Source organism: Phacochoerus africanus, chromosome 9 (genome assembly GCF_016906955.1).
Source record: "Phacochoerus africanus isolate WHEZ1 chromosome 9, ROS_Pafr_v1, whole genome shotgun sequence".
Classification (NCBI taxonomy): Eukaryota; Metazoa; Chordata; class Mammalia; order Artiodactyla; family Suidae; genus Phacochoerus; species Phacochoerus africanus.
In genome coordinates, this window is record NC_062552.1 from 27,149,742 (window position 1) to 27,162,633 (window position 12,892).

Below are 12,892 nucleotides of genomic sequence, written 5' to 3' on the forward strand. Positions count from 1 at the left end.
CCCTGGCCTTGCTCAGTGGGTTAAGGATCTGGCATTACCGTGGCTGTGGTGTAGGCTGCAGCTGCAGATCTGATTTGACCCCTGGCCCAGGTACTTCCATATGCCACAGGCTGAGCCTGTAAAAAGGAAAAGAGGGAGGCAGTTTAGGCTGAGAAAGAGATGGCTAACATAATCATAATAATAAAAAAAGATCAGGGGAGTTCCCATCATGGCCCAGTGGTTAATGAATCTGACTAGGAACCATGAGGTTGCGGGTTCGATCCCGACCCTTGCTCAGTGGGTTAAGGATCTGGCGTTGCTGTGAGCTGTGGTGTAGGTCGACAACACGGCTCGGATCCCGAGTTGCTGTGGCTCTGGCACAGGCCAGCAGCTACAGCTCCAATTTGACCCCTAGCCTGGGAACCTCCATATGCTACGGGAGCGGCCCAAGAAATGGCAAAAAGACACACACACACACACACAAAAAATCAGAGCTATTGAAGAGAACGACGAGGAAGCAAAATTTTCAGGAGCAAGAGATCAAGAGTGTCACAGAAGAAAAGACACAAAGAGAAGCTTTGGCTTTGAAAGCCTGGTATGTGGGGCACTGCATCCAGTGTGTCTTTTTTGGATGTTGCCAACTCTCTTTATGATAATATTATGCTAGGAATTCAAAAATAGAGAGTTCCAGTATGCTAGAGCAGTGTAAACCCACTACACGCTACTCCTTCTGCTTATTACAATGAAAAACAATTGTGAAAATAAATAAATAAATAAATGAAATTGAAACACCTACTCCCTGGGGATTCCAAAAACTCAGTAAAAACAGGAAAATGGTGGATGGGAGTCAAAATTTGAAAGAGCAAATGACAAGAGAGTGAGTTTTCCATTTTCTTTTCTGATAGGGCTTTATCCCAAGGGCTAGCACACATCACAGTGTCACAGCAGCCTGGTGGCTAAAACCTCAAGAGAAACTCCAGTAAGAAACTCCAATGGTAACCACAAATTGGTGGTTTTCTTTGCTCTCTTTCCCTCTCCTCTGCCCCTGCTCCTCTCCTTCATCTCCCTCCCTTTCTTTTTCACTCTTCTTTTTTACACCCCCTTTCAAAGTATTTTAACCCCTTTCCATTTTTTAAAAATAGAGGAGGCAGGAAATGGACCCCCGTAGATGGAGAGAGGGTAGAAAATAATTACAAGGGGTTCAATCACACAATCATGAAAAAAGAACGCTGATCTGAGATCTAGGAGACTTAAATCTAATCCCTGATTCACTAATTTAGATCTGTCTGAATCAACCTCATGGAACTTTTATGTTATCCTGTGGGAAAATGGCCATCATGACACTTTCCTGTTTAATTTTTCAAAACTGTGATTAATATCAAACATAGCAATGGACTCAAGAGTGCTTTAAAGATTACAAATTTGTACTTAAATATAAGTTGTTGATATTTCTCAAGTTTACATTTCTGATGGTTTGTCAACTTGGACCCTTGTATAGTATGAGTCTATATTCCAGGCATCATCGGAACAGTCCCCAAGTTCAAAAGTTATCTCGACTCGGCTTATCTCTTTCCTTTCGATGCAATTGTTGACCTCATACTGTAAATGTGTGTTTTTTTTTCCCCCTGATTCTATCTTCTATATGCAATTATAGATGTAGTGTCGCAGACTCTGGTGTCAGAGGTTTTATTTAAAGCCCAATGTCTCAGCAGCAAGGAAGGCCCATTTAGTGATGATGGAAATATGCTCCCTGTAGCCTGTGACTTCTTCGCACTTTCCTTTTTTCCACATAATGATACTTCTGAGAGGTTTGTGAACCAATCTAATCACTCGGAACTCATATCATTTAGACTGTTAGTACGTTTCGTTATTATGACCTTTGAGTAGTGGCTTCTGAATCAATGCTGCTGGAATAAGAGCTTGATTTTTTTCTCTTTATAGTACTATTCAGAATAATTACTGTTTTTGATATAATCATTGGGAACCACCAGATCTAATGGAATACATCACTATGAATTTCCTTTTGGATCAACTGTACTCTGGACGTTTCCTAAAGAAATGACTCCAATTGTAACCACAAATTGGTGGTTCTCTTTTCTCTCTTCCCCTCCCCTGCTCCTCTCCCTCCTTATCTCTCTCTTTCTCTCTGTCTTCTTTTTCACTCTTCTCTTTTCTATCCCCTTAAAAAGATGATCAATTCTTAAGCAGAGAAGTTTTTCAAGCTTCCTGTGTTACTCTGATTCTTTTCAAAATCAGTAAACTTCTGCACAGCACACATCTGTTGACACTGTTTTCTAAAAGTTAAAAAAATGGAAATACATCTCGACACAAAAAGATGCCACTTTAAACTGGAAAACTAGCTTAGATTTAAAAAAAATCTTGAATATCCAGGGCATTTTAAAGCCCCATGAAAAACAGGCATAGATAATTTAATACATTACTCACACATACCTCACAGAAAAAAATCAATATAAAATGTAGAGATGTAGAAATTGAAAACTTAAATGTGCATATTTAAATGTGAACTTAGAGTAATCTTGGATTAATAACTATTTACTATTTATGCTTCATTCTCTGTTGTTTCAACTTTTGTCTTTTTCAGATTAAGCAACTGTTGAAGTATCTATAGATCTACAAAAATCTACATGTAAACTAGTTGACACATCAGTTCCTTTCCACTTAACAAAGATTATTAATTAATAATAACCCTAAAAAAAAATGGTACTGCCATTTCAGAGACTATACCTGGCATGATGACAAACAACACATCTGCTACACACACACACACACACACACACACACACAATTCAGTCACGTAATGAACTTGATGTTACCATCTTTATGCTACAAGTAGCTAAGCTGAGGCTGAAAATTGATGAAATTGTGTGATTTTTATATAATTACTGTAGCAGGATTTGAAACCGATCTGATTATTCTTTTAAATAAAGAAAGTTTCCACTTTGTATTAGGAGCTAAGAATCTAGACTGATAACTAGATTTTGTGCCCAAGCCACTGACATCGAAATTGAGCAGGTAGGTTGAGAACTCGTAAGTCAATAAAATCAACAGAATAGATATCGCTGAAGGCAAAATGGCATAGTTGCATAAGGTACAGAGTTAGAAGGGAAAAGTGGGTACACTGTGATAGTAAACCTTAGCTCTGCAGACACTTCTGCAGAATCCTCACCCCCAGCTCTACCTCTGCCACTTGATTACCGTCCCCAAGACCTTGGTTTGCGCATTTCTAACTTTTATGACCATCCACCTCTGAAAAAATGTAGCATTATCGGAGTTCCCGTCGTGGCGCAGTGGTTAACGAATCCGACTAGGAACCATGAAATTGCAGGTTCGGTCCCTGGCCTTGCTCAGTGGGTTAAGGATCCAGCGTTGCCGTGAGCTGTGGTGTAGGTCGCAGATGAGGCTCGGATCCCACGTTGCTGTGGCTCTGGTGTAGGCCGGTGGCTACAGCTCCGGTTAGACCCCTAGCCTGGGAACCTCCATATGCCACTGGAGCGGCCCATGAAAAGGCAAAAAGACCAAAAATACAAAAAAAAAAACAAACAAACCAAAAATGCAGTATTATCATTGGAAAAAAAGCACCTGATGACTGAAAGTCTTACTGCTTCCCACCCACCCACTTATTGATTATCAACTAGGATTTGATCCCTGCACTCCATCCATGGCTCTTCCTGGGCTAAGTATTTCCACTCCCTTCAGAATGTTCTAACATCAAAAACCAGCCCAACTAAAACTATTCCTCAGGTCAAAGTGTGAAGACAGTGCTCTCCCTTACTGGAAAGTTGAGACCTTCTCCTAACATCACCACTTTTCCATCCTCCTTTGAAGATTTTGGAAAACAAATCATAAATTGTGTTAAACGTTTTATTTCATGCACAAAAGAAGTAGTCTTTTTCACATCAATTTTCTTCTGTTTGTATGTGAACCCAGATACTAAAACAGTTGACTGGATTCTAAGTGTTGGGTAATCTGGCTTGTTGGAGTTTGGTACAGACGTTGTCATCTGAAACGAGGTCAAGTTGGAGTGGGCAGGTGCTCTGCTGGGGTGGGGGGTGGGGGGTGCTGCTAATAGTGCCAGAGAGCAGGATGAATGTGAGGTCATCAGAGCAGAAAAGAGAGGGTCTGCAAATGTGCAGGGGCGTCCCTGGGGCACAGGTAGCTGGTTGGATATTTTGTTTTGTTTTCTTTTGCTTTTTTTTCCTGTAAAGTAAGTCTATCACCTTATGAAACCATTTAAAACGTATACTGCCTTCAACATAAAACTACCATAAAGCAGTTTGATTTCATGTTGCAATTTTATTCAAATCATATATATACGTGTGTATATATATATATATATATATTTTTTTTTTGCCTTTTTGCCTTTTCTAGGGCCGCTTCCCACGGCACATGGAAATTCCCAGGCTAGGGGTCGAATCGGAGCTGTAGCCGCTGGCCTACACCAGAGCCACAGCAACGAGGGATCCGAGCCGCATTTGCAACTTACACCACAGCTCATGGCAACGCTGGATCCTTAACCCACTGAGCAAGGGCAGGGATCGAACCTGCAATTTCATGGTTCCTAGTCGGATTCATTAACCACTGCGCCACGACGGGAACTCCTCAAATCATATTTTTTAAATGCAAAATCTGGTTTCACCTCCCATTATCATGTTATTTCTTGATAAGAATTCAAATGTGATCAAGCTTTTTTTTGGTGTAATTTAGAGTCCGTAGTTTAGACAAAACTATTTAAAATTATTTTTTCAATTGAAAAGATGGATAGGCTGCTAAAGTTAGGAAATTTAGATGTCGGTTTGAAATAAATGGAAACACACGTAAATCACGAGGGATATTCAGAAAAACTCATGGAATGCAGCAGCCGTGGCATTTTTCCAGAGGCAGATCAGGTGCATAATAAAAAGATGGAAGTACTTGTCTAACCACAATGAGTAGGTGGTTGGAAACATCAGCAGTAAATTTAAAAAGTCAAGGACATACTGAAATGGATATTTGAAATATTGGTCTCATTATCATGAAGTTCAAATGCACATAAAACTTGATATCTTAAAGGAGAAACCTGAAACAAAGCAAATATTTTGTGGAATTATCCTTTTTGCAATAATTCTAATTTATAAATTTATTTTAAAAATTAAGCCACTTAAGATAAAAGGCTAAGTGGAAAAAAAAGTGAAGAGGGAAATATTGTATAGTACATGAGCTATGATACCTTTTGAGGAAAAGAGGAATAAATATATACATGCAGTTCATGTATGTATCTGCTATGTCGATCCCTCTTTATGGAAAGACAGAGACAGATGTTGCACATGTGAAACAAACACAACATGGCAAATCAACTATACTTCAACAAAAAAGAAGAAAGAAAACAACACAAATAAACTTTAAAAGTAATTGAATAGTCATGATCATAGTCATTGAAAATGAGCCCCGAAGTCAGCAAAGTCACATACCTAAGGAATAAATCATACCTTAAAATAAAAACATAGGTATGTTCAAATAAGTAAAGGGAGTCCCGGAGGGAAAAAAATAAAGAAAGCAGGAGCTAGAGACAGAGGGGGATAGATATATATTCACATCTGTCTATATTATCTCGGAAACAAAAGATAAGAAATTGCTAAGAGTGGCTGCTTTAGCGACATTACCAGGAAAGAAGTCCTGGTGGGATGGAGACTTCCTGTGCAGCACTGTCCTTTTATAGTCTGTAAACGTTTTAGCAAGTAGACTAGTTTCCATTTCAAAATAATGACAAGAAATAAAGCCAGCATAAAGAAACAATAAAAATCACATTGCTAAGGAAAAATCACCGGAATTATCTTTGTGCCTACCAATAAGACATCCATACGGAAAGCAAGCTAATGACAAATAGAAGTAAACCAGCGATCAATAATTTTCTGAAGTGGTCTTTTCAGCCATTTGTGGAGTCACCTTGGAAGGAAAAAAAAAAAAAAAAAACACTAGCAAAATGCAAGGTGCTTTGATTACTTCTTGAGCCATGGAAAGGGTCAAATCTGTGTTGGAGTGAACAAAAAATTGAGTATGTTTTGTAAGAGCCAAAGTAAACACAGGCATTTTTACTACCTTAATGAAAGATGCTAGGAAAAGAGACATCAAGATACGTGCGAGAGCCATGTGTGAAATAACAGTAGATTGGCTGAATTTAACCCAGTGTTTCATTGGACCTTATGGAATGTATTTATCATGATGAAGTCTGAGAAAATCGAACTTGTGAAATGCTTCGTGGTTAAGAACATTTAAACAATTAATTTAAATTAATATCAAATCAAATTATTTAAAACATTATCTTGCAGAAGTCGGAATATTCCTTAGAATACTTTTTAAAACATAGTATGTTTTTCAATAAATATTTGTCAAATTGATTTTTTAGCAAAAAGGAAAAAATACATATAAAATGAATTAAAGTATGTCTGAATGTTCAAACAGCACCATTTCCATAGACTACCACACTCCCATATGTTTACCCCTTGATTTTTTTTCCCAGTGAGTCAAAAGGAATGTTTAAAGGTGTACTTTTTGTTATATTTAATGAATTTTTTGTAATTACACAAGCAGCAAAGTTGAGATCTCACTTTGAGGTGAATTGGCAAGAGAAGGTGCTGATAAGAGCTTTAAACTCAAGGTTAAATTGTTCTCTGTTTCCATGGAGGAAAATGAGCATCAAAAAGAGGTAAGAAATGTGTGAAGTGAGAAACTCCATGCATTTTAAGGATGAAGAGTGGCCCAGAATTGACTAGTTGCCGCAGATTTGGGATCAGGGGAATGGGTACTGAATTTCTGTCAACATCACAAGACACTATAAGATCTTTTTCTTTTTCCTTTCTTTCTTTCTTTTCTTCTTTTTAGAACTGCGCCTGCAGCATATGGAAGTTCCCTGGCCTAGGGGTTGAATCGGAGCTGAAGCTGCCAGCCTACACCACAGACATGGCAGCTCCCGATCCAAACTGCATCTGCGACCTCTGCCAACGGCTTGTGGCAATGCCTGATCCTTAATCCCCTGAATGAGGCCAGGGATCGAACTCACATCCTTTTTGAGACTATGTTGAGTTCTTAATGTGCTGAGCTACAACAGGAACTCTTTTTTTCTTTTTTTTTAATTACTCTTATCAATATCACTCCAATGAACATGAAACATTAGATTCAGATCTAGAATGCTCTCTGTGGTGCTATATGTATTTGACTGTTTAAAATCACATGTTAATAAAAGACAATATAATTAGTAGTCTGACTTAGCTGAGACAAATACTTGGACTGAGATTTCCTTGTAGCAATAGAAAAGATTAACTGGCTCTGAGACCATTTGACACTGTCATATATATGTGACTGTATTCTCAACAGGAGGGTATTTTAGATCGAACTTTCAGCAATAGCCTAGAAACATTGCTTGCCTCCATCCTCTGGTATATTCTATTCTGAATACATTGCAGTGATTACCATGATATAGTCATAAATCAGTGCAAAGTTGACATAATTTGGATCCATAATTTATGTGCCTCAGAATCCTTAAAATATGGGCATACCTTGTTTTATTGAGCTTCCCGGACATTGCATATTTTACAAATCAAAGGTTGGTGGTAATCCTGCATCAGTGCCATTTTCCAACAACATTTGCTCATCATGTCACATTTTGGTGATTCTCACCATATTTCAAAATTTTCATTCTCTATTAAGATGATCTATGATCAGAGACCTTGGATGACGCTATTGTAATTGTCTCAGAGCACCATGAACCACGACCCCGTAAGACATGAACTAAGTAAATTGTTATGTGTGTTCTAACTGTTCCATCACCATCTCTCTTTCCCTCTCTTCTGGCCTCCCTATTCCCCAAAACACATTGATATTAAAGTTAGGACAATGAATACTCTACAATGCTGCCTCAATTTTCAAGAGGAAGAAAGAGTCAAATCAAGGCAGCAAACTTCATCGCTGTTTTATTTTAAGAAATTGGGAGTTTCCCTTTTGGCTCAGTGGTTAAGAACCTGACATAGTGTCTGTGAGGATGTGGGTTGGATCCCTGGCCTTGCTCATCGAGTTAAGGATCTGGCATTGCCGCAAGCTGTGGTGTAGGTTGCAGACTTGGCTTGGACCTGTGGTGTTGCTGTGGCTGTGGAGAAGGCCAGCAGCTGCAGCTCTAATTTGACTCCCTGCCTGGGGACTTCCATATGCCACAGGTGCTGGTGAAAAAAAGGAAAAAAAAAAAAGAATAAAAAAAAGAAATTGCTATAGCCACCCTAAGTTTCAGCAACCACCACCTTGATGAGTCAGCAGCCACTTGCCTCAAGGCAAGACCCTTCACCAGGAAAAAGTCTATGACTTGCTTGAAGGGTCAGTTGTTGGTTTGAATTTTTAGCAATGAAGTATTTTTAAATTCAGGTGTGTACAATATCTGTTAGACATAATGTTATTGCAGATTTAACAGAGTACAGTATAGAAACATTGCATTTACATGCACTGGGAAGCCAAAAAACTCATGTGACTTGCTTTATTATGGGATGGGTGTGGTGATCTGGAATCAACCCTGCAATATCTCTGAGGTCTTGCCTGAATCATGATACAAGATGGATAATTTGAATTTCCAAGAAGCAGTGTACAATATGTGATGAAGTTTCAGTTACCTGCAAATGAAATATTCCCTGATATGTATAGGGGTTCAACAATATGCCAGGCAGTGTGCTTGCTGTTTTGCATGTGGCATTACATTGAAACATCAGAGGCACACTCACTCTACCTGAGCTCCTGACTAGAGTATTCCTAACTATTTCCAGTTCAGTGCTGTCCAATTCCAATTGATTTTTGCTTAAATAAACTCAAAATTTTATTGTTATTTTCTTTTTCTCTTTTTTTCTTTTTAGGGCTGCACCCATAGCCTATGGAAATTCCCAGGCTAGGTGTCAAATCAGAGCTGAAGCTGCCAGCCTATGCCACAGCCACAGCAATGCAGGATCTGACCTACACTACAGCTCAAAGTAATGCTGGATCCTTAACCCACTGAGAGGGACCAGGGATTGAACCTGCATCCTCATGGATGCTAGTCAGGTTCACGTCCACTGAGTCACAACGGAAACTCTGCAAAAGTTCTTATATTATGGAATGGATTACAAAATATTACAAATGTTGTGATGAGCCTTGAAACTTTAAAGATATTTTGAGGGATATGCATTCTTCTTTTCAGTCTCGTTACCTTGTTAAAAGACTGAGCAGCACTGCTCAGGATTACTGCTATTGTTTATCTTCCTCTCTGATCCATCCCAAATTTGGGGGAGAGTAACAACATATGGGCAATTTTTTGAAAACATGGGTCTTAGGGAGCCTGCCATATGAACCTACAATTTGAGCTATATTTAAAAGGTATAAAGTATTCAAGAGCATTTAAGAAAAACATACAGTGAAAGCGTTATGCTTAAATATGGCCTTAAAATGAAAAGAAACACAGTCTCAGATGCATGCTTTTCAGATTTACCATTAATGCAGGAAAAAAAGACGCCATTTCTTGTAATATACAAACTGCATGGCCTTTTCAACCTCCTTTCTATGAAATAAATGTTTGCTTAATCATTTTTTTTCCCCTGAAAACATGCTATAATTTGTTTCTACTTAACTGGGAACAGAATACCATTTCTCATACACTCTGGGGTTTACATTTTGAGGCAATTAAAGAGAGCACACTAAGTATAGACGGCGGATCAACATAAAGCATCGGTGACAGAGCTGTCACGAACTTGTAGCAAAAGCATGAAAAAAAGAGAGATCTCGGTACCTTAGGTTGTCTAATATATTCCACTTGAGATTGTACACAAAGGCTTGGAAAACCTGCAATATATTTTAAAACTTCAAAGGACAAGAAAAAAGCATGTAAATGGTTTTGTTTTCCTTTGTTCTTGTTTCCCTGAGTTGTGAAATAAGACTCACTGGTTCCCATCAGGAGCCATGCCTGAAAACCAGAGAACTAATGAGAACACCATAGACGCCTAAAGAAAAGGTTTTATTCTGTGTCAGACATTATGAACAGTTTCCCAAAACTGACACGAAACCTATGGAAATTTATTATTTGAACCACGCCGTGTTGACTTTTTGAAAAATGGAATTCTTTGCTAACATTGAAAATGAGGACATTTAAAACTTTTCAGGTGCTCTTGGCAAATCCAGGGAGCTGGTAATTCTGCTGCCCTCCAATGGCTGGAGCTGAATAACAACTGCCCTGCATGGCTCCCCAATGCCCTCTTCACGCCTTTCCCCCAACCTGCTCCACTTCCTCCTTCTTATCTGTTTCTTGTATCCTTTGAGTTTATAACGTTTGCCTTTATTCAAGTTCTATCCTCAGCTTCTCACATGTATGTTCCCAGCACTCCTATAACTACAGTGTAAATGGAAACGATTTTTCAGTCATCTCATGTTTACCTTTTATTTCTATTTCTAATCAGACACAGGATCACATGTCCATAAAATACGGTACCACTGACCACATCCAGGGCTTCACTTTATGGCTACATTGCTCTAAGCACATTTCTAGTTTAACGCTTGATTCTCCTCCTCCCCAGACTTGAGCCATTATTAATCAGGGTCATTTTTACCTTGTTTACTTACCTATGTATACCTGTTAATCTTGTCAAGGTGTTCTGTGGTGTATTCGTAGTACCGTAATACATTTTGGGTTTCTAACTACCTTATCGTGGATAAAAATGGTGTAGCAACCTGAGGTCACTAATTGCTCCCTTCCCCAAATGACTGCTTTTGGAAGACCTGGAGCTCTCCTTCTTTCCTCTCTGTGGCCAATGACCTCTCCCCTCTCCAAGAGTCTTTAGCCCCCCTCCCTTTTTTTTGTTTCCTTTTTAGGGCCCCACCCATGGCGTATGGAGGTTCCCAGGCTAGAATCAGAGCTGTAGCTGCTGGCCTATGCCACAGCCACAGTAATGCTGGATCTGAACAGCGTCTGCGACCTACACCACAGCTCAAAGCAGCACCTGACCCTTAACTCACTGAGTGAGGCCAGGGATCGAACCCGTGTCCTCATGGATACTAGTCGGGTTCATTAACTGCTGAGCCATGACGGGAACTCCAAGATCTTTTAGCACTATAAGGTCTGATGATGCAATACTGATTTTCTCCTCTTGGCTTCTGTTTTGTTCTTCAAAGCCCTAATTCTCTCCCATAATGGATCATAAACTCTTAAATGGTAAGGTGTATGTTTTCTTCCGCATAATCAGCAATGTGATGGGCAGGACATGAATTTTTCTGAAACGTGCTTCTGATATGAAGTAAATTGAATGATATAAATCACAGATTTTGCTCCTAGTCTCATTTGTTAAACAAAAAAAGAGAGAATCTTTGAATGAGAGGAAGGAACTAGCGACACAGAGAGTGGGGTGTTGAAACACTTAGGTTTTGAAGTAAGACATTCATACAAACCACGATGCAGATGCCTACCACTGCCTGAGAGCTGTGAGAGCAGAATCAAATTATTTAAGCTCAGAATTCCATCGTCTGGGTTATAAACTGAAACTAGTGATGTAGAATGATTGCATTAACCTCTCAAAGGTGTCTCAAGAATGAAACCGGTTCATCTATTTAACGTGTGACATTGCCTGAAGCTAGCCCCTGGGGACACACTGGCTACCTTACTGTATGAGCATTGTATTTTAGAAAAGGAATCCCAAGGAAAGTTATTCAAATAGTTCGAATCCATCACAGAACTGGGTTCCACATGCAAAGAAATAAAACTATCTTAGAGAGTGGACTCTCATAAAGAGGACAATAGATGAAAGTTGATTCACATATTAATGTATGAAATAGATATTTCCGTATCTCCTGGTCTGTGCCAAGCAAATGCTGGACAGTGGGACTATTGTAGTGGGACAAAAACTAGACATAGCATCTAACTTCATAGGATTAATCATCTGACAAGAAATTAGAAACAGACATTTAGGAAATGACAACCAATGTCTTGAGCGTTATGGAAAAGAAACGCACGATGCTATGGCAGCATATAGCTGGAGAAGCTAACACAGCAGGAAAGGGCTTCTGCGAAGCTTAATTGTATGTGTTGGGGATGCCCGGATAGCTGATACAACATTATTTCTGGGTGTGTTGGTGAAGAGGTTAGCATTTGAATCAGGAGATGGGGTAAAGGGTTCTCTTGCCCGTGCTGATGGGTATCATCCAATCCCCTGAGGGCCCGAGTACAAAACGGAGGAGAGAGGATGAATTTGCTCTTTCTGCTTTGAGCCAGAGAACACGCACCCTTTGCTGCCCTCCAATGTCATCGCGCCTGCTTCCTGAGCCTTCAGACTCGACTGGGATTTACACAGTCCCCCATTTCTCAGGCCTTCAGTTGTGGCTAGAGCTACACCACCAACTTTCCTGGGCCTTGCCGATGGAGCCTGTGGGGTTTTTCTGCCACCATAATTGCCATGGGCCAAGGCCTGGTGCTAAATCTTTCCATGTAGCCATTTCATCCCGTTGGTTTTGTTTCTCTGGAAAACCCTGATTAATACGGCTTCCCTGAATGAGTCCTTTGTACTCTAAGATCTGAAAATCACTAAGTGATGACTAGGCTAAGGGGTGGGGTGGCAGGAGTGCGGTGTGGAGTAGGGCAGATGTGAGAATGGAAGAGTGAGATGGATTTAGGAGGATATGTCAGAAAGTGGACACTAAGATGTTTGGTGGAACATGATACCACAGGTGTAAGATCAGCGTGGTCGAGTGGGGGGTGAGGGTCAGAGCAGTTACCCACAGAAAAGCTGGAACGACAGTGGCTACACAATAAAAGCCTTATACACACACCCAGGATTTTGAACACAAAAGTTTTGGGTAACAGAATTCCATGGAAGGACTTCCAATATGAGGAGTACGGTGATCCTACTGAATTTGTTTTTTTTTA